The sequence below is a fragment of the Clinocottus analis genome, unplaced genomic scaffold, assembly GCF_023055335.1.
Source record: "Clinocottus analis isolate CAN_PGR_092001 unplaced genomic scaffold, fCliAna1.0.p SCAF_14, whole genome shotgun sequence".
Lineage (NCBI taxonomy): Eukaryota > Metazoa > Chordata > Actinopteri > Perciformes > Cottidae > Clinocottus > Clinocottus analis.
Window position 1 is genome coordinate 13111341 of NW_027175865.1, and position 22267 is coordinate 13133607.

Genomic DNA, 22267 nt, shown 5'->3' on the forward strand with positions numbered 1-22267 from the left:
AAAGGCCTTAACAGAATACAAAAATTAGAATATTTAACATCAAAACATTTTTTCCTACTGGCAGCGATGCAAGCTTTGGACAGTTGCAACGATTTTTTAATTTGATGCTTCGTTGCTGTTTTGTTGGTATTTTTTTTGTTGTAAAATGCGTAAGAGCCCGTTACGGCGGTACCGCTTCCCTATTTGAGTCCTCTTTGAGCTGAGACCCGAGGGAGCGGAGGTTGCAGCTGCCTCAGTTTTGCAACTAGTGTGAAGATACAGTCATCATGAAACTACATTTAGATGACCTGATGTCTCCATTGGTACCGAACCCTGTCATGCTAGCTTGTTGAGAAGGGGCCTGAATAACGTCCCACATTTAGATAAAATTTTTGTGGAGAGAAAACTGGCTTGGTGATTTCTGAAGGAGTCCCTTCATCTCTCCCCTCAAGCTATATGAATGAGATGAGTTATGTACCCATGAGTCTCCCCCTGTACAGACACTTTGATAATCCAGTGCAATTTCTTCATACTTTAACAATCTTGTAGGTAATCTTGTGTCTAGAAAGCTGAGACTCTTGTGGATCAACTGTACGAACGTGTGATGATGCTAGACTTTCATTGTAACCATTTCACACAGTCAGTGCATTAAAAAAAAGTTGAAGTCGCTGTATAAAATTTCAACAACTCACTTATTTTAACCCAAATATTTCTGCACAGCATATGATACATAATAAAGGATAAATATTGATATATAGGGTATTGTTCTTAGCCCTTTTTCACTTTCAAAATGTATTTCAAATAATATTCATTTTATGTTTATTTCATCACTAGAACAAGTTGACATACACTGAGCATCTCAAAATCTCAAAAGCTTTTAGATAAGGTGAATCTCTTCTGTGTGGCACTGTTGACCTGTCATAAAGATCGTCTGTTGCAGGGTGTTTAGACAGCAAACATGTCTCAAACTGAGCTAAAGACGAGAGTTTTGCTAAAGTTCTGCTAAAATTAGGTCTGCGTTACATCAAGGAAAGATCAGAGTGCCCTGGGAGTGTGATTTATCGCCTCTATTAAGCGCTAAAGAAAGGGCGTTGGCGCAACTTAATTGGCTAAAAAACTGCTCTCAATTCGTAACGAGGAGGTCTCCACACCGTGCACAAGAGATGATCTGAATAACCCTGCCATCTGCTCCAAGGGATTGTGACGTTCAACTAACTGAACAAATGTGGAAAAAGGCAATGACAGCAAAGCATGATGGACTGCCACACGATTACATTCCTAATGCAATAAAATGCAATAAAAGTTGCATGTTGTTGGATTAAGCGGCGTGATGCCGTCGGCACAGGTTGCCGATGTAAGGCTACTTTTTAATTTGACAGAACGTGTCATCATGACAAATGCCTGCTCTGGCGGTTTGCATGAAACCGGAAATTGACCCAACTCTTCACGTGTATGTATGTCTGTATATTTATATATGTGCATGCATGTGTACACATTAGATTTTTATGAGTATGCATGGTTTCCATGAAGACAGCCATACAGATAGTCCCAGTTTTCTTACAGTCGAAGGAATTTAAAAGATAAGAAGCTAGAAGCTGGAAGACAGAGACACTCCTACTAATATAACTCTTTCCACATCCCCCAAGCGTTGTCTGTAATAATAAAGCTGTGATCCACTACTTAAGCCTGTTCTCAGTTATGATAGCCGCTTATCCCACCAGTGGAGCACACTAGATCAACAAAAGATCCCTCGCTAAACCTGCAAAAGAAAAAGACGCTCAGTCAAAACCATCCATCTGTTGTAGATTCGCCAGACCTCAAGTTTTTCTTATGCACTTAATCTGTGTGTACAGGGAAAGACTGTTGGAGGAAAAACACAAGGTGTGACTGATGGAGAGAGACAGTGAGAGACAGAAAGAGACCGCTAAGAACGACCAAGTCTCCCACCTCCCTCGCCTCCTGTGAGTGGACAGAGAGGGTGTCAGACAGACCGATGTCACGGTCGAGTTCATCACACGTGCTTCCCTCAAAGTTGTGAAGTTTGACACTTGCAAGCAGGCAATACAAAATCGGATTTACCTTTTGCTTCTCACAAATCACCTCCAGATATGATTCCTTATTGTGTGAGATTGACTTCAGTGAGCATTTACTGTCGATCTGCAGGCTGGAGCTTTCTGTGATTCATTTTGACGAGTCACATATTGGATGTAGTGGACAATAGTGAGGGACTTCCTCGTTCTTGTGAAAGCTGAAGCGACATATAATTGCTCTAACACTGGACTCTGCTTTGCCAGCAGCAGCAGAGATATAGAATGGATGCATGGTGTGATTTGCATCTCGATAATCAAGCCACGAAAAAAGTTTTCTCGTGTGTCATTGTGCTCTGGTTTTTCTTATTTTCCATCACACACACACACCCTTTTGTTCTGTGTCCTCATTTATATTTAGGACTGTTATGGACTAAATTGAATAGCTTGCATTGTTGAATGGATTCAGTTCAAAACACACAGATCCCCCGCTCCTGGGTCATGCGGATGCCTCCAACAGCATGACAAAAGCTTAATTTAAATAGAATAATTCATCGCCGGAAGCATTGTCAAATCACTGCCTGTTTGTTGACAGAAGCCTCTGTGATACTGGTCAAAGTCCAGTATGCGGTATTTGTTTTAATGAATACATTATTACCACTTCTCTGTGCGAATGTTTGGCTGTGTGTGTGCGTGTCTGTGTGTGTGTGTGTGTGTGAAAACCACACCAACCATTCAAACCCAAGAACTTTGATGGATGAACAACAAAATCCTCCAGAGCTCCAGGAATAAATGGGAGCTCAGTCACTCTGGTTCTGCCAGCCCTCCGTCAGCATCACCGCCTCACCTGGCCTTCATCTGTACAGCGAGAGAGCTTGACTTTGGTCGTGCAGCAGTCTTCATCGAATTGATTTGACTAAGTGGCCATTCATTTTAATTAGCCAATAAATAGACTGGTTGAATGGGATGGACGCGGCGTTGTTTGACTTGATCACATTAATAATGCAGCAATGGTGGGGCCCACGTTACTGGAGAGCAGTGTGTCCAACTGTGCACCACTCTGGTTTGATATTGCAAGGGATACAAAGTGAATGAAAATACAGAAGTTGAAAGAAAGAAAGAAAGATACTAGATGCCAGACAGATAGCACAACACAGGATGTTTCCAGACTTTTAAAGCCATCTTTAAAGTCAGAGGGATTGTCCTGACTCCCAGTATGTTCTCTCTCCTCATCCGAGGCTTTTCCATCCGTCTGACATCAGATTCATTTTTCAAGCCATCAGTGATTTGTGCACTCCTGTCGCAGCTGTCTGTTGCATACAATATAGGCCTGTTAGCATTCCTATTTAACCAGCTGTTCTCTTTCTGTTGACAGACGGTGCGTGACATAACAAACTTGTAACATCATGTGTTATCTTTTGCGCTGACTTTTAAACAAGATCTGAAAAAAAAACAGAGTTTGCTATTTACTCAGGGGCAGGGTTTGAGGTAGATGAGCAAGGTAAAGTAAGAAGATGCATCTTCCATACCCGAAATGCGTACTGTGAAAAGCACATCGATCACAACCTGCTGTTGTGCTCCGAAGCCAAAGAATACAATTAAATATTAAAATAGCATTTGACTTGCAGGCAATGTTTTTCGTCAATACGCATAAAAATGAATGACCATGCTTTGGATTCGGAGGTAAGATACCCTGGGCCAAATAAACAAAGCAGAATTAACCATCAGAGCTCCCCATTATGAAGGGAAAGGAGACGCAAATGAAGTGAAGACCAAATAGGAAGCCGGAGAAACGCTGAGCAAAAAAGCCGAATGGAGAGGCAGAGTTACCAGAGCAGATGGTTTTAGCGTTTTTTCGCCCAAGGCGCTCCATACTCACAGAAATCACTACAAGGAGGGAGAGATGAGTTGAAACACTAACTACACATCTGCACTTCCTCTCCTCCAGTGCTCCAGAAGGGTAGTGAGAGGAGAGAGAGAACTGGAGGGGTTTTGACAGGCATCACCGACACTGCGCCACATCCAGTATTCTCAGTCTTCAGAGCAATCACAGTTGACACATCACATCCATCATCTCATGATATGTTTTACCAACACACTTTACAAAAAATTTGCGCAACGTATTGGATTTTCTCCTTTTTTGTTGTTGTCCCTGTCCCGCCGATGTACTGCGACTTTTAGACATGCATATTTTTTTAAATGTGGTTCAGTGTTTGTGGGGGCAACTCAAGCCGAAAACATAGCTGACCTGAAATCCTGCAGCTGAGCTTCGACGTGCCGGCCCGCCTGACAGCCAATCTCCTCAGTGTCGCTTCAACTAAAAGTACACTGCGGACCAACACACATACAAACATGCGTGCTGTCCGGCTAAATGAATGATGAATGATGGATGAGTGTGAGTCTTGGCAGCGTGGCCATCTGGTCCGACACGGGACAGAAAAAGAAGTGGAGGGCTTGCGGTTCACTGAGCTTCAAGCCCATCACAGAGTTCAGCTCACCTACTGTACACGCTCCACTGACACCTTGATGGATTTGTGTGTGGCTCTGTGTGTGTGTGATGGAGAGTAGGAGACACCTCTCGACCAATACTCACATTACTAGATGGTGATCATTTACATTTTGGTAATAACTCCGCACAGTCCAAAGTGCCTCCTGAATCTCTGCCCCGAAGTTGATCCAAAATCAATTTACGCTGTTTCTTTTTCTCATTGAAAATCCCTCAACGCTGCGCTGCCACACAGTCAATTTTCTCCGACTCGGCCGCCTGTGCCTCCTCACGCACACGTGGCCCCTAACTGCCTCTCTCCGTCTCTATTACGTGCCCTGCCATTTTGTCTTTACACCTCTAACGCCGTCTCTGGACACAATTGCCATCGATTTCTTCATATCTCCTTTATTTATTTATTTTTTTGCCTCTTTCTGAGAGTTTGGCTCAGGTGAGAGGAACCACAGGTTATCCGCGCACACTGCCCGAGAGGGAGATAATCAGAGAATGAGCGGGACGGATGAAGAGAGAAAAGCGCGGTGGGACATACTGCCAGCACTGTTTCCCGTTGGCTAAGTTATCGTCCGACATATTAGAATCCCCTCACAGAGAAGACTCACACACACTATCACGCTACCACGCCATGACAAATAGTGTGAACAGCCACCCCATTAACGAGCGATCAACAACATGACACACACAAAGCCGCCTTGGGAAGTCACATGCAACGCATCGCAGTGCCCTTTTGTGCGCCCCGTCTGCTGTTTAAGTGTACGTGCGTGTCACCTTTCCTCCTCCTGATGACTGGAAGGTTATCGTAGGAGTGTCATGCCCAAAAGCCAGCAGACAGCTTTGCCCTTTACAACAAAGTATCAGTGCTAATTAGAGACTATGAGTATGTCACTGGACTTAAGTGTGTGTGTGTGTGTGTGATTGTGTGTGTATGCATATATGTGTGTATGTCACTGGGACCATCCATGCGTGGCTGTATCAGCCTCTGCAGTCAAACACAGGAGTATGTTAGTTCCACTCATCAGTTCAATGGGACTTCTGAGATCTGATCTCCCGTGTTATGAGGCCACATCTCTGGGTGGCCACACATGGCCTGGAAATGTCAGTTTTTCATCTCGCAGGGATATATTTATTTAAATAGCTATCCGTGATACCTTTCCTGCTCTCCGGCTCTGTCTCCGTCCATGACTGATGGGCCCACTTACTGTACTTCAGTAGAGTTTTCAGCCCGATGGCGCGGCTGTTATCTCTTTTCATCGTCTGTTTGGAATAGCAGTGCAGGGCTTTTGAGAAATCTGCAGTTTTGCAGAAACTCATTCATCAATACTTTTTGAAGACTGTCATTACGTGGTTAGCGTCTCGGGTTTGGGTGTTGGCATGCCAGATAGCACGATAGATTTGCTGGAGCTAAAAGTACAAGTGAAGTTGATATGAATGTCATTAATTTTGCGGATATTTGATCACAAATGAATGCACATGTTGGCCTGATGATGGCAACACAGGAAAAGTAAAGAACTAATAAAACAAGAATATCCATATCATGTCCACTATCATTTTTCGTGCAATAATATAACTTACTTTTGTTGCCATTCCATCTTGGACTTAGTATTACTTATTTTAAACGTTATATTTCTTTTTAGTAATACTTATTTTAAACGTTATATTTATTTTCATTATTTTCTTCTATTTATCTCTTCTTGTCCTTGATCAAGCCCTTTCACAAGAATTTGCTTCGCCATACTATTATCGTATCTTCAAAGAGATAATAAATCATGAGGGGAACATGAATATCTGTACCACATTTGTGTCGAGGCATGCGACTACAAAGTCAGGGGTTTTACCAAAGTCAGCGTCATTCGTCCCCGGGGAGAAAATAAATGAACGGCTACACATATTTTCATAGCAATCTAAAGTAAGAGTTGTTGAGATATTTCTCTCTGGACTGAAGTGGGGGACCAATTGACAAAACAACATTTCCTGCCTCAGAGCCGGCTGCTGCTCTGTGGAGCTGTTATTGCGTAGTTTCAGGTGAAGGGACTTAAAAATGAATCTGCACCTTTCTATGCAAAAAAGGTGGACATGCTTCGATTTTTACATATTCATCACTTGAAATCCATTCCGTGTATTACAGGGAGCCGTGTAACCATTACCAAGCGCAATTCAAGGGCGGACAGATAGATGAAAGCACTAATGGACGACACTTTGAAGTAAAAAAGAAAGTCCACACTGGCAAAAACATATCCTTACACAAAACACATCCAACACCCGCCGTCCAAATGCTATAATTTACTTTCTTTTGAAATGCCTTGTCTATTTCAACTTGAGTTTCATGGAGCGATGCGATAACTTATCCAGCCAAGGCCAAATACGAATCGAGAGTCTCAAGACTCGAAATACACAGAATCTCTTGTGGCCACAATATTGTATGCCGTTATATTGAGGCTTCAAACGTTTTCTGGTCTTTTGATGGCTCAGCTATACACTGTGGAAACTATTTGGAGAGATAGAGGTGATGAAAAAAAAATAATAGAGCAATACAACGGGCCCAGCGGCGCAAGCTCCATTATTTTGGAGGAGGATTTCTCGTTATGAGAGGACTTGATGGAGCCCATTATAATGGGATTGTGTCCAGGCTTATATAGACAGACCTTCAAGTGGCAGCCAGGCCTCCTCAAGATGAGCTCTGGCTCATTGGATTACAGTTCATAGTGTTTAACAGCACCCATAGCTGCCAGCCAATGTATCCTGGCTGACTGACAACAATCCCTTTTGAAACAGTGTGAAGCTGCACAGCCAGCGAGGGACTTTGGATGACATTTTAGGATTTACTCTCTCGTTTGACTCTCGCCCGCCGTCTCATACTTTTCCAGGTGAACAGACTGGAACGTGAGGCAGATCCTTGTTTCATCGCGCTCCTGCTCACCTGTGTGAGCCCATCTTATCAGGTGTAACCCGGTCTCAGTTTGAAACTTGTGCTGGTGAAATGAACGACATTGCGGATATTAAGCTAGAAAATAAAGACATATGAGGAGCAGAAGAGGGGTCCCAATCTGGTGATGCTGCAAAATAAATGAGATACTCCCATCCAAAGCATTAGCTTTTGTGATTGTTGATTCAGAGGGCATTAATTGGAGCGACGGTACAATGTCTGTACAGCTAGGAGGCTGCAGCTAGGAGGCTGGTGCAGAGTCCACTGGACGAAAAAACCATATAGCTGCTCCAGCTGTCGGATGCATATTAGATGGTCTGGATCTCAGGAGGGCGGGTGAAGGGGTCGAGTTTACACACTCGCTACCGGGGTCCCACAAACACACTTTCTCTGCTGGCACTCTGCCCACAACCTCAGGGCATGAGAGAAAGTCTGCGAAAAGAATCAGAAAGAGAGAGAGAGAGAGAGAGAGAGAGAGAGAGAGAGAAAGAGAGAGAGAGAGAGAGAGAGAGAGAGAGAGAGAGAGAGAGAGAGAGAGAGAGAGAGAACAGAAGGTTAACTCAAACCTTAAAGAGACACGAACGGTGGAGAAGTTTCATATTCGAATATGCACTATGAGAAATTGTCTACATGCTGTTTTTGTAATCCTCTGTTAACCACTGGTGTCTTTTCCTCTCGCTCAACTGGCAATAAGTCTATCTTTCTTCGTTTAACCTCCATCTTTTCTGCTGGCTGATGTACATCAGAAGCCAAGGAATTTAAGGACTTTCTTTCCCTGACTCGGTCGGTCTGCAGCCTTCCTCTCCTGCTCTAACGCTGGATCAGAAATAACTCAACTGCTGGCTTTGTCGTCATGTATAGGACAGCGGGGGGAATGTAACCATACTTTATTTGAGACGCGCTCCAGCTGTTAGCGCCGTGCATGGTAAATTATGGTTTGAGAGACTCGCGGTGCGCAGCTCCCACTCGATGAATTAATAAAAGTGCAAGAAGAAGAGGTGCTCTGTGGGCTGCAGCCTCCAAGGCCTGAACTCATACGGTATGATGAGCCTTGCTGTGTGCGTGCACGCGTTGCTCATGTGCGTTCCTGTGTACGCATGTTTCCGTATGTGTTTTTGTGTGCATGCTCATCTCCATGTTTGTGTGACGAGAACCCAGCAATATTCTCATGCAATATGGATGTCACTGAGTGCTCCGAGTGGACTAGAAGGGAGTGTGTGGGGACGGGCAGCAAAGCAAAACCGGAGTAATGTTATGCAAGGCTGCATCTCCTGTGAAATGGTTTTACAGTTTGTGATTTAAGAAACACACTGCCATTTTTGTTGCAAACTGTCCCGGCCAGCGAATGAGCAATGCATGAATTTAAAATAAGCAACGTGCACAGATGCACACAGCGGCAGAGATCAGCTCTGACAGATTTCTTTGGCCAAACATACATATTGTATTTGTTTACGTGTTGGTGGAAAAGATAACTCACATCCCAAAGAGATTCAAACCCACACAAAAACAGTGTGGAAAAACAGCATGGACTCACACATTCAGCTACATACACACATACACTGCTGCCAGGCCAACATGAAGAGCATGAAAAATGGTGGCCTTCAGGTACATTCATAAAGACTGTCGAAAGCTGAAAATATTAGAAATCCAAGCTGTTGACACGTAACGGAGAAGCGGCGTCTCTCTTTGCGTGCGTCTTTGTCTGCGAACACTTCCCTGTGTGTTGGCACTTTGTTCCCGTAGAGTTGCCGACAGTGTACGGATGTTCCTGCTCTGTGCAACGAGCAGATCTCAGAATTAACACAGGAAGGTAATGAGAAACAACATCGCAGGATGAGACCGACTGCCGGAACGGTTGTTAAAATGTTCAGCACCCTGCTAGTTTCGCTGCACATCAGACTGACGCGTATTTCCACAACCCGCTCACGGTCCAAGAGGAAAGCTGATCGTTACCGGCTGGCTTCACATGCATCATGATATGAATTTCCGTTCCGTGTGAGTGGACTGATTCGGCACCAGAAGCATCAGACTTGAGCAGTCACCTGTAGAAAGCAACACGACAAGATTTTATTGTCTTTCTCCGGAGATGTATTTTGGACTGTCCACACATGTCCTTTGAGAGTATATATATATATATATATATATATATATATATATATATATATATATATATATATAGAGAGAGAGAGAGAGAGAGAGAGAGAGAGCTGAGTAGAAAGACTGGAAGTGGGGGCAAGCAGTTAGCCTGGCTCTGTCCTAAGATCATAACAAAACTAAACCTCAAATGAATTAACAGACTGTATCTTGTTTGTTTAAACTTGACACCCAAACTATTGTAGAAAAACAACAATTTGTGGTTTTAGAGACAGATTGCTAAAGATTCTGTTCCTAAGTAACAGGATGGAGCATCCAGCAGTGTCGGACAGAAGATGTGCCCTCAGTCAGCCGCTGCATAATAGGAGCAAATGGTTATTAAGCGAATGAATCAACAGAGAATCCTCCCTCTCAAACATAATGTGATGCTCAAAGTGAGTTGGGTTGCCTTCCCAAGTTGCCTGGTAACATGCAGGTAACCCCAACCCTTTATTATCCACCGATCCTTTTCGAACGGTTGTAAGAGATCTTACACCGTGACTTGATGAGGCCGGATGGCGTAAATGTTGGTACCGAACACCCTGGTCTCTTTGTTTTTCTCGACTCCGACCAGAGTTCTCCCTCAGGTCTTAATGCATCGAGTTAGCTTCCTTTAGATCACAGCCACATAGTACGGCAGGAGCTTCACAGAACAAATTCTGCGCTAATCCCTGTATTGCTTAAGGGCTACAAGCCAAGCACTAGAGATGGTGTTGCACAATTCCACAGCCCGTAGATGAATCTCAGTGGGAGAGAAAATGAGCCACCTCGCTTTCTTACTTTGCTCTTTTTGATTGCTTTTCTGTTCGCCATGTCTCTATGTGAAATCTGTGTAACTTTCTCTTTCATTTCTCTTCTATACTTTCACTTTCCTAGCAGCATGCATGTGTACATAAACATATCATTACTTGGGTGGCCTCATCAAAATGCTCCGTTATTGCTGTGTTGTCTGTGTTAAAGCATGTGTATGATGTGGGAGGCAGTAAAGTCAAATGAAAATGGATATATTGATGGATGGAGGTGAGAGAACGGCAAAGAAAGAGAAAGTGTGTGCGTGTAGGTGCGTGTGTGTGTGTGTGTGTGTGTGTGTGTGTGTGTTACCAATGTAGTCAGCATGGAATAAGATAATCACCTTCCTCTAATGATGTGGCCGCTCATCGCCATGGGCAACCGCAGCCCACGGCACTCTGATGTTGACAATCACCGCTCAGACACACACACACACACACACACACACACACACACACACACACACACACACACACAGACATCAAGACGCTCACAAACGTGACGGCCAATTAATGAGAGGGATGGGATCGAAGAGGAGGGAGGAAGGGAGATTCAGAATTGTGCCATGCCTCATTGTCAAAACTCTTAAAGTCTTTTTTCTCCCATTCGCTAATTAGTGTCTAGATGTCCCTCACTTGCTTTCCCTGCGAGGTGTGCATGTGCATCTGTTTGACATCTACAGTGCAAACTCTAGTCTTTGCCCCCCCCCCCCCCTCCTCCCACTCATCCTCCCTTCTGCTAATTGGGATGAGATAAAGAAAATGGATTTTCAAATTCAGCCATTGTTTCCAAATGGGCATTGCCGCTTTGGTGTTTAACATCAGAGAACATGTATGCAGACATGAGGGCAGTTTTGCATTTTGTGCATGATCAAACATATTGATTATCAGAGGAAAAGCCAGGCCTGCCTCTGGCTGATGCGTGTGAAAGATGCACTGGGTGGCTGTTCTTCTTTCATGCCTTCATGTTTGCTGAATCGAATGTCCATACAGGTTTTACGAGTGTGTACGAATGGGACAAATATGTGCAGCAGTTATACGTGGAGCCGCTCGTAGCTTCAAGCGACAGTGCTGATGAGGCTTCATGTGGTGGAGGGTTTTTTTTTTTCCGATGCTCCAATGACGAAGTGAATCCTCAGTCTGCAAAAGCAATGCATTAACCCAATATGACACTGAGAGAGTGGGTATATGTGTGAGGAAATGTCTTGTATCCTCCCTTCCTCACTTAAAGGTCACTGAATCATTCGCTTTAACGAAATCAGCAAATAAATACGGACACACACACACACACACACACACACATCAACACAAACCTCCTCACGCTGCAAATGACTGTAGATCAAGACTGACTCCCCAAACAGAATGCAGTGATATGGAGCCAATCAATTGTAATGCCTGTTGTACTGTATTTAGACACATGAGCAATATGGAAGCAGGAATATGCTAATTTCAGCCGAGGCAGCCAGTCCGCAACGAATGGTACGCCCATTGGTTCTGCTGGTGCGCTCACTGACAGGTTGATGGCGGACAGTTATATAAAATCCTCTCTTGTTTGTTTATTCTTTGCTCTCACTTGAATGAAAATGGTTCATTAAATTTAAATAGATAGTATAGCAAGTAAAAAGGGAAGACATACGTCCTTTCTCTGTTTTGATGCTTTCCTCCCTCCCTCTTCCTCTCTGCCGCTCTCTGCCTCCTCTGGAAATACTTGTCATTGTAATGGAGCTGTTTGATGGTGCACTTTTTTGATGATGTGTTCTCTTCCATGTAAAGCATCTGACACAACTGCTGCGTGTTTCTTTGAACGGCTGAATTTTAAACTCAATTAGCATTGTAGTGTAGTAGTGTGAACACAAATACACCCACACACACACACACATACGGGGATGCACAAGGACATAAAAGCCAGCTCGGTTTGCACTCACACTAGGCACTGGCACAAATTAGACTGTGAAACACACACGCACACACACTTGAGTGGTGAAGCTAATTTGCCCGAGCGGACCTGAGTGAAAGGAATAATGAGGCTTTGATGACTTCACTCGAAGAGCCTCGCTCCACCATGACATCATCTGTGACCTTGCGATGACCCCTACACTTTGCTCTGATTCATTCACCACCCTCCTTGTGTGGAGATCTGCACTTTTGATTGCCCGAATACCACTGCGTCAGATAAAGTGACACGTGTCAAATCAATGTCGCCACACTTATTTCGATGCATTCGGGTCAATTGATCTGCAAGAGCTGATGTGCTTTGGTGAGAGAGAAATTCAAAGCACTTGCAAGGGCTTCACATGTAAAGGCTCGCTCATTTAAACGTGTAAACCGACTCTAAATGCCTGTTGAACGACAGCTGAAAAGATCCAATATGGTTCTATGCTCATAAAGGTGTCCTTTCATTCAAGTGTTAAAATGGGGCCACCTTAGAGGTCCCACTTGTTCTCATGCAACAAGGACCCTCAGAGAAACAAAAAAAAAGACAAAAAGGGAACTGTAGCTGCTCTTTCTAATGCTGAAACTCCCACAACAGTTAACATGTTGGAATATCTGAAGTCCTGCATATCTGAATCCGAGCTGTTTAATGGGAATTGAAGTTTAAATTGAAGCACTTAAAGCAGTTAAAGTGTCAGTAAAAGTCGAAGCAGTGAAAGGGTTTGAAGTGTCTTTTGATGTTTGAGAGCCAGAAGGTGTTGACATCTGAATTGAAAGTTTGGGCATTGCATGCAGTTGAACTGTCAATTGTCGCGTAGAGATGAAACGAGTTGAACTGTCAGTTAAGGAGTAAGAAACGAAAGCAGTTGAAGTGTCAGTTTAAGCTGAAGCACCAGGGATAGTTTGAGAGCAGTGTAAATAGTCGGAGTGTCATTTTTTACGTAAGCAGCGACTCATTGGAGTTTGAGTATTTGAGCGGTGAGTAAAAAATTGTGTCATGGAGGCTTTAAACTGTTGACATTTCTGTTAAAGTTGAAGCCTCGCAGACACAGTGTGTCCATGATGTAAATATTAGAAGATGAGTATGCATCGCTAAAGGCAAGCAAGGTAATTAGACCTTTTGTTTTCGTTCCAAATTGTTTTCATGTTTTTATTTCTGTTTTCGGATACATGCATCTTCGTGGATCCAAAATATAGTTCAAACTAAACATGTCGGTGCAAAAACTTGGATTCACTCCTCATGGTAAACTGCCGGTGACCTTGGGCTGAACCTGATGAAGTGACTTCGGATGATGCTGCAACCCCTGTGTCGTATTACCAATAGTCTGTAACTGATGCGTGCCCTATTCATTCGCCTTGAAACAGCAATTGAAGACACACAATTGCAAGTGCACACTCACAATGGGGCAAAACAGCATGCATCATTCATTTCTGTAATCAGTGCGCCGTCAGTATATTTGTCTAATGATCCATAATGCATTAGCAGGCTTTGAATTGGGTTTCGGGTGAAGGGACGCGGACGAAAAATCACATTCAGAGAGTCACACATGAGCGTGCATACATTTCAAATATGTTCTAACACCCACACGTCTTCAAAATCTTCCGCAGGTTTGACTGAGAATAATAAGAAAGATACTGATTGTTTGGATGCTCCGGGGCATCATTGCGACTGCTATATTTACCAGCAGCGCTGGAATGAATTAATCATAACTTTAGTCATTCTCCAAATTGCCCGCTTGTGACTAGCGAATAACGGGGAGGTAACATGGGGCCACGCTGAACTCTGTCAAATTAGCTTTCAGGTCGTTGTTGTTGACGTGTTGTTGCTTTGTTTGGCTCCGTTGTTCCTCTTCTTCAGAGCGGAGCAATTTAGGCAGGGAAAAAAAGGAAAAGGATGGAGGCAATGCAGTAAACGAAAAGGCCCGGCGCAGGTTGCGGGGAAAGCGGAAGGAAGCAAGGAGAGGTTTAAGTTGTACAAGTGCAAGTTAGTGAGAGGGTGAGAGAGCTCATAGACGGTGAAATACTGATTGAGAGAATGTGAAAGGAGAAGAAAGACTCACTTACTGTATCCAGCTGCTGCCAAGGAATCGCCTAATGAGAACCGAGGGATCCTTTAGAGTCCAGGAAGAGAGAGACAGAGAGAGAGAGAGAGAGAAAGAGAGCAGTAGAAATCCTATGAAAAATGGTGCGCTGTCAGGTGAGTACTGGAGAGGAAGCTGGGCTCTTAAGTGTTTCACCCTGACCACATAGGATGTGTGTGCATGAGTGCACCCACAAAGACTGTGAGGCACAGCACAGCTCATCAAGTAAATGCATTCATGTAAGCAAATGCATACAGATTTACATGCAGTCACTACATGCAGTCCTGCACACAGATGCGACCGGAACACGTTGTTCACTTCTATGAAACCAAGTGAAGCAGAAAGAAGACTTTTGTTGTTTCCTTGATCATTCTCAACTTCCCCCTCGTGTCCTTTGCATACTTTTTTACCTTCCTTTCACCCGTCCGATGTCCTTCTCTCCGTTTACCTCCACTGTTCGACTCAGCGGTGCTCCCTCTGATTTATGCATGCACTTTCGTGCCAGCTTAAGAGCACCATACCACCACCACCTCACTTTATTGTGCAGTCTGCCGGCGTGCCCCGAGCTGGTACATTCTCTTGATTTGTGCACAGTCAGAACAGAGTCTAAAAGCCATTAAGACAGGAGATGGTGTGCTTGTTTTCCACCAAGTTGCCCCTGTGTGTGTGTGTGTGTGTGTGTGTGTGTCTGTGTGTATGTATATACGTGTGTCTGTGTCTACTTACAAGTTTTTCGTCCAGCATGTGGGGAGGATTTGACAAGGTGACAGTCACGATGTTAAAGCAGGTCTTGTGGAGGGCAACAGTGTGATACATTTCATTTAAAAGAGTTTCAAAGCATCGAAACGGTTACAAGTCGAACAAATTCAACAGTGTGCAAGAGCAAACAACAGTTACAACCAAAGAGACATCTTTTTTTTTTCTGACACGATGAGCATATTTTATTTTAGGTCAATATGAAAGGATTTGGTGCTCTCTGCTTTCCAGAAACACACATTTAGCGAAGCCAATGTCATTGCCATCTTTCACTACAATTACCGCCATCTATTTCAGAATGAAATTATCATAAGTATAATAACTGCATGGAATAGTCGTAGTGATATTCAGAAATGAGACTATGTGGACATTCACAGTCAATTAAACAATGTAAAGAATTACTGTGAATATTAAAATAGACGAACAATACGTCCATCTATAGCTGTCGTGATGCTGTGAATGGGAGAACTAAGGCTGAGCTATATGACTCAACCACTTACTTACTCTGCAATTAAGCTCTTACTTTGACTCTAAATTTGGCTTCAGTCTTGATCCTTAACCCTCTGCGGTCTTGTCAGTCGCCTCTGATTAAATGCACTCACTTCATACTTTTTTAAAGACTATTTTATTAAGATCATAAAAATTCAAGCCAACCAGAGATCAAACATCTATTGTATGTATGTAGGGATTTCCTTAGAAAAGTGTCATTCAGCCATTATAGTAAGCCGTCATTCTTATAATCCACCCAGGTGTTTTTTAATAAATTCCACATCGTGAGGCATACAGTTTCTCGGCATCAATCGATAACCAAAGCCCAGGTATCGGTACCCGGACTAAAAAAAGTCTGACCTTTGCCTCTCATCTGGATTAACTCTCATAGATCACCAGGGAAAAGCATGGATTTTCTCCCCTTATCTAGTTTTTTCCTTCTCTCTCTGAGAAAGCCTGACCCATGCAGTCTCTAAAGCTCCGTCATCTCATGTGAGCTTAATAGAGCTCCTTTCAGCAGGCAGGGTGCATCCAGCATTTACATTTGACATGATCTCCTTGAAATGTTCTTAGCATGATCCTTATGGTATGTATGTATGATAGGCATTCCACTTAACTGTAAGTGTTTATACTCGGGGTTATCACACTACTTCATGGTGTGAAGATAATCTGAACAGTACATATGGAAGGAAACAAGCAACTTTCATTCAACTTTCCCCTTCTGTTAAGCTGATGGAAATCCCCTATAGGGGGTTTGCAGAGCTGAAGTCAGTGTTCTGTTAATAGGATCTAATTGGAAACGGCTGGTGTTAAGAAAGTTGCTTGGGTTGTCTGTACCTAATCCTGTGGAAATCCCTAAGAAGTTAATATGAATCTATGTGCAATGGCCTAAATGTAAGGCAGCGGTTTGCAAAGGGAACGAAGCGTTCGGACTCTTTGGGTTTCGTAGTTGCCCCAAAGTTGAGAATACAGTAATACAAAGCTCTTTATAAATGTTAGTTAGATGAAGAAGTATTGTGTATGTACAGTTCATCAAAGTGACAAATAGGCCAACAACTGTGACTTTTACTTGCTGCTTTTTTATAGTGTATACTTATGTCTTTAAGTATTGCTTCGCTTCTGCGATATATATACATATATACATATAAGATGCACACACAGCAGCAGCGTCAACTGGTAAAGATGCTGACCAGGACATGCGCTGTGAGCCTTAATCTTTTAGCACAATATCATGAATGTTGAGACCCATTTACAATGTTCTCATTTCAGCCAAAAACATTTTCAACCTGTTGTTTAAACGTACATCTGCCACTGTTCTAACTAAAGTGTGCCCATTGAGAACAGAAAGAGTAAAGCGTGATTTATACTTGCCACATCCGTGACGTCAACGTGACGTCGCACCATCACCATCACCCTTCTCTGTGTTCTACGCAGAACGTTTTTTTTTTCTCTCCTGAAAATGGAAAACTTTGAGTAGCTTTGACAATGTCGGTTTGCCGCGAGGAGAAACCCATCTGCAGTATGATCCAAAAATGTCCACGTCGACTCATGTTCTTGCAGAAAGTTAAAAAAAAAAAAAAAAAGGCTTGAAGGGGATGGCGCTCAACTCAACTTAGAAATAAATAATAAAATGTATAATGCAAATACTGGTGTGTTTTTTAAATTCCATCAACTTGAGAAGCAGGTTCAATAGAGCCATTGCAGTTACTCGGGGCTGCTGTAGATTTTCTGTGCGGCAACTGCTGCCTCTGCTGTGTCTTAATGTTTCCTGACTGCAGTGGTCAGGCTAAACTTGTCCTCTCCTGGCCTGGTATAAACTGACTTTACTGCTCAGCCCTGTGAGGAATCCTTGGCGCATGTCTGGCCCTAATTAATGCCCCTACTGCGGTCTCTTGTTAGACAGAGAGAGAGAGAGACCGAGAGAGAGAGAGAGAGAGAGAGAGAGAGAGAGGAAGTGAGGTAGGAGGGGGCAGATAGCGAAAAGGCCTATCAAGTATTGATTGTATTTGCATAAAGAGCCGCAGTTGTTAAATGCCCCGCATGATCCCGCTTGCTCTACAGACATGCGTAGGGGGAAAAATAAAGAGGGGCTGAATAAGAAAGAAAAGTGGTGATTAGAGGCAAGAGAATACACCAATCTCCCGCAATGCGACATAGCCTGGACCCCTCAATCAAGCCGTCCCAAGGGCTACGCCACTACTTGTTCACTTTGTAATTTGCACCAATTATTGCCCCATTAGCGAGGCCCCTGTAGTAAAGCAGACAAAAGATAATGATGCTCTTCTGTTGAGGTGGTCATCAATACAATAGGTTCAACAAAACATCTGAGGAGGAGATCTGTCACGTGTGGTCACACTCTGTATATCAGTGGTGGCACTTAATGAATGTGGCTTTTTAAAAAGAGGGGTAACAGAGGGTAGTGCAAAGAGAGAACACAGGAGAAAATAATTGCTTCTATCCTTTCTTCCCTCGCTCCTCTTCATCTAAGCTGCTCTTTAGTTTGCATCCTATAAATCTCTGCAGTCTTGGCCCCTGGACGCTAGCTGAGGTGACCACTGGCGATCCTGTGTGAGGAGGTAGTTGTTGGGACTATATATGATACTAATAGTGGGTGTAGAAGTACATAGAGGGAGTCTGAGTGTGCTAAAAAAAAGTGTAACACAGCATGTGTGGGTATAGTGTATGTATTTTAGAACAAGTACATGAGGATATTAAAGCTTTACTGCGAACCAAGCTGAAGCTTTTGCATTTCTTAAGTGTCCCACAGTTGTTGCTAAAGAACAGTATTCAGATACGTTTGTTTTTCAAGCTAGAGGATGAACTCACAGAAGAGCTAAGCAAAATAATGATTTCTTGGCATTTACCAGGAAACAATAAAGTCTGGTAAATAATGAGTCTCAATAACTTGTCATTCTCTTTAGTTATAAAGCTTCATGTAACTTACGACAAGCATTACGATATGACATTGTGTACGATAAGCCAATGTCACCAGGCAATCATAATCAAATTCAACTAAATTCAAATGTATTTTTTCCCATGATACGTGCAATTTTATTTTAGTGTTTTTGTCTCTGTTCCCAGTAAAATAACTATAATATTATACAACTCTTTTGCCACATAGTTGCCACATAGTGTTAAACACACATATTCACTGTTACAGAAACAACTGACAATGTCCAGTCTTGTATTGATTTTGAAACAAATGAATCAATTTGCATTGACTTTGTCTGGCAATATTTTTCTACTGCTTTGAAGAGCTTCAAGTTACTTATTTGCTCTATCTGCTGTATGAATTTGCCAGTGTAGGCAGTAGCTAGAAGCGGATGAAGCTGTCAGTGGGAAAGTTTTTCTGAACTCGCAAACCTGTTGTGACTGCCGTCATTAATGTAGGCCCTGGTGTGTGGGGATTCACCTGCATATGTCTCAGTGTGTATCCCTGTGCAGTATGTGCACCACATATGTGGGCCACCATCAACATGTGTGTGACAGAGCATGCCTCTCCATGCACACGTGTTCATGAGTTGAACTTCATATTTGTGTTTGAGGGAGCTAGCAGAGCTGATCAGTGTCCATGCTGAGGGCTTTGTCACAGCTGACCTATATTAGATGAAAGCAGCTGGATCAGTGGCCTGCAGGGACAGCAAAAGAGTTGTGTTCTAATTATCTCTGCAGCTAGCTAGCTAGCGACACATCACACCCGCATGCACACACACGCACACACTCACGCACATACACACTTTTCTGCAAATCAATGGGAGCTCATGAGAGCATCTGCCGTGCTCCGCTTGACGAGCTACAGCGGCAGATCCTCCGTGTAGGACTGGTGAGGATACAGTGCCTCATGTCACACATGCATATTAAAAGCCTTGTGTGATCATGACTTTGGTCTCTTAATGCGACTGCAAATGACACAACTCTATTTTGCTTCGCAAAGTGTAGTTACGAGGTGAAACGCTGCTAAGTTAAAATCAGGCCGTCTTAGGGGAATTTGGGAATTGTAGGAATGCATCCAAGCATCTCGTCGACGATCCTTCACATGGATACAAAGTGTGCACATGTTTTTACAACTGCTGTTGCCATGGAGCCGCAAACTAACACACGCTGAGAGTGTGCGTCAGCTTTAATGTGGCACAAAATTACAGAAAGAAAACAGCCCAGGGAGCTAATGCTAACAGCAAGTAATCACGGGACTAATGCTAATGGCAGGGTAATGAAGTGTGGGGAACACCACGGCATTCTCAATTGCGACCACATTTAGCTCTCTAGCATTTAGCATTCAGATCACTGGGACACATCAAGGACGAACGCACAACGCTTTGTTCTTGGTATGACCACACAGTGTTCAGTGACGAAGGTTAAGACGGACCTCAGAGCATGCTGTTATGAAGGCTAATTAATAGTTATGAAGCACATGCATCATTAGGTGTATTTATACATATTTTACCCATTAATGTGTTGTATTTTACACAATGTCAGGACATAGTTGACACAGTTATTTTTGTTCAGGTGTCAGCATGTGTGTTTTGGTTTTGTGATTTTACACATTCTGCTAACTTTAAAAGATAATTGGACTCAGCACACACTCAATTAATTTGTTAGTCTTTTAGTCCTCCCCTCCTCTTCCTCTTTTTTTCTGCCTCTATTCCTTTCCTTCCTTCCCTAACTCCCAACCCTTTATATCTATCTCTTGCTCTCTGCACACGCTCTCCTCATATGCTCTCGTCGTCCCTTCATTTGTGGGTTCAGGGCCTATATAGTGCTCCAGGCAGGGGAGCTGCTGCCTGAGCCAGTGAAGCTTCTTGTTTTGGGACCAACGAGCCCAGCTGCACATTTTCCACCACAGTGCATTTTCAGACACCGCCGGGGACTATTTTACAGGTCGGAGCTTATGGGGGGTGGGTGCTTTTCCCATGACAGACGGACAAACTGTAGAGAAATGAAAGAGAGACAGAGCTTAACGCTTTCTTCCAGGTACGATAATGTTTGTAGAAGACTCACATGAGCTGATTTGTTAGCTTGCCTGATGTTTTTCTTGTTTTCTTTGTCTTTCTGCAGAGTGACTGAAAGCAAGTTATTCAGCCGCCAGTTCCTTCCTGACGACATGGAGCATCATTTCCTGATGAGACTGTGGTTAGTAGAGTTTATTTATATGCGCGCGCGATCCTCGCAGCTACTTGCCACCTGTACCCCCACATATAAATACCACTTACGGCTTGTGTGTCCTTGAAATCCATCCCCTGGAGGAGTGCGTACGAGTTCCTGGTGGAACCTCTTAAGGATTAGCCCACGTCACTGGAGTGTGGATCAGGAGTGTGCCACTCTCTGTTCTCTCTTCTCAGCCGTTAGTGTCTGATGTGACGTGGGAAGCAGTATTGATTGAGTTACTCTCTGTTGATGTTTTTCTTTTAAAGCTACACTCTCCACATTCATGGCCAAACACTAGATACAACTGTTGTACTCGCCACGCGTGGGTTGGGATCGTGACTTTTCAGAGGTCACAGATGCTCCGTTATGTGGTAACACTGACATTGATGCGACAAAGTTGGCCTTACATTGTGGAAAATGACTGATGGAGAGAGTAATACAGAATGAGAGGCGAGAAAGATGGCTGACAAGTGCTGGCTGGCACAGTAGTAAAGTAAAAAATAGCAGGCAGGGCCGACTGATTGTGCTGGCCCGAGGTTGTACTACTATTCTTAGCCCAAGTCTCCTCCTTTCCTCACTCGTCCCCCCTCTTCCCTCCCTCCTTTCCCCTGAGTCTTTTGTTACGGCTCAGACGCCATCGCTCTTCAGTCAATCTGGTGTCTGGGAGCACTCTGCATCTATATACGCTTCCTCTCTAATTGGCTAAAACCATTTAACTGTCTCCCATCCATCGACCTACCACCCATTTCTCATTTTGTTTATTTAACCTCCCCGCTCACCTGTTTATCCATCACCAACTCAGCTCAATCATGTATCACTATTTTTTTTTTCCAGAGTTGGATTTACTGATCAGTATGGAGTTCTGAAGCTTTCAATCATTTATAGCAAGAGAGACTGAGAGAAAACTTGTCCTCTGTGTGGATGTGTGCATGTGTGTGTGCGTTTTCTCTGATGTGATGGTGTGGCGAATTGGTTGTACGGTTCGACACAAGTTAAATCACAGAATAATCCAAATGTAGTGGCAAGAACCGGAAACCCTTAGCAGTGTTGCTACAATGATATGCCATGTCGGCCATTGCTGTCAGGGGGACTGCAGGCAATTCACTTCTGACAGTGTGTGTGTGTGTGTGTGTGTGTGTGTGTGTGTGTGTGTGTGTGTGTGTGTGTGTAAAGCAATACACGGTAAGGTCAGGTCATAATAATAGAAAATAATAAGAAGAAAATGGACTAGGTGGAGGTGACAAATGGAGGCGTTTCCTCTGCCGTGTCCGTCACTTTCTATATGTTGATGTTGCACTCTGAATCACCCTACTTATAACACAGCCTCTTACCAGATTGCCTTTAGTTGAACTCATGACTTCATTAGTTTATATAGGAAGTGTATATTGTTGCTATGGTAACTTGCATTATTCTGAGGTTTCTACGAAGCATTTTGTAAAATATTCGATGATTCTTACAATATGAAATGTGTCAAGATGTAAATATACACTTTTTGTAAGGGGTCTCAAGCT

The 22267-nt window shown here is 43.4% G+C and overlaps 1 protein-coding gene across 1 annotated transcript in view; it reads left to right on the top strand.

Moving 5' to 3' along the window:
* Positions 1-22267, top strand: part of dlgap3 (discs, large (Drosophila) homolog-associated protein 3) — a 95068-nt gene that overhangs the window by 29655 nt on the left and 43146 nt on the right. The window contains exon 2 of the mRNA XM_068576135.1: positions 20667-20741. The gene's annotated coding sequence lies outside the window, so the exon portion shown is untranslated. The remainder of the gene's footprint in view (positions 1-20666; positions 20742-22267) is intronic.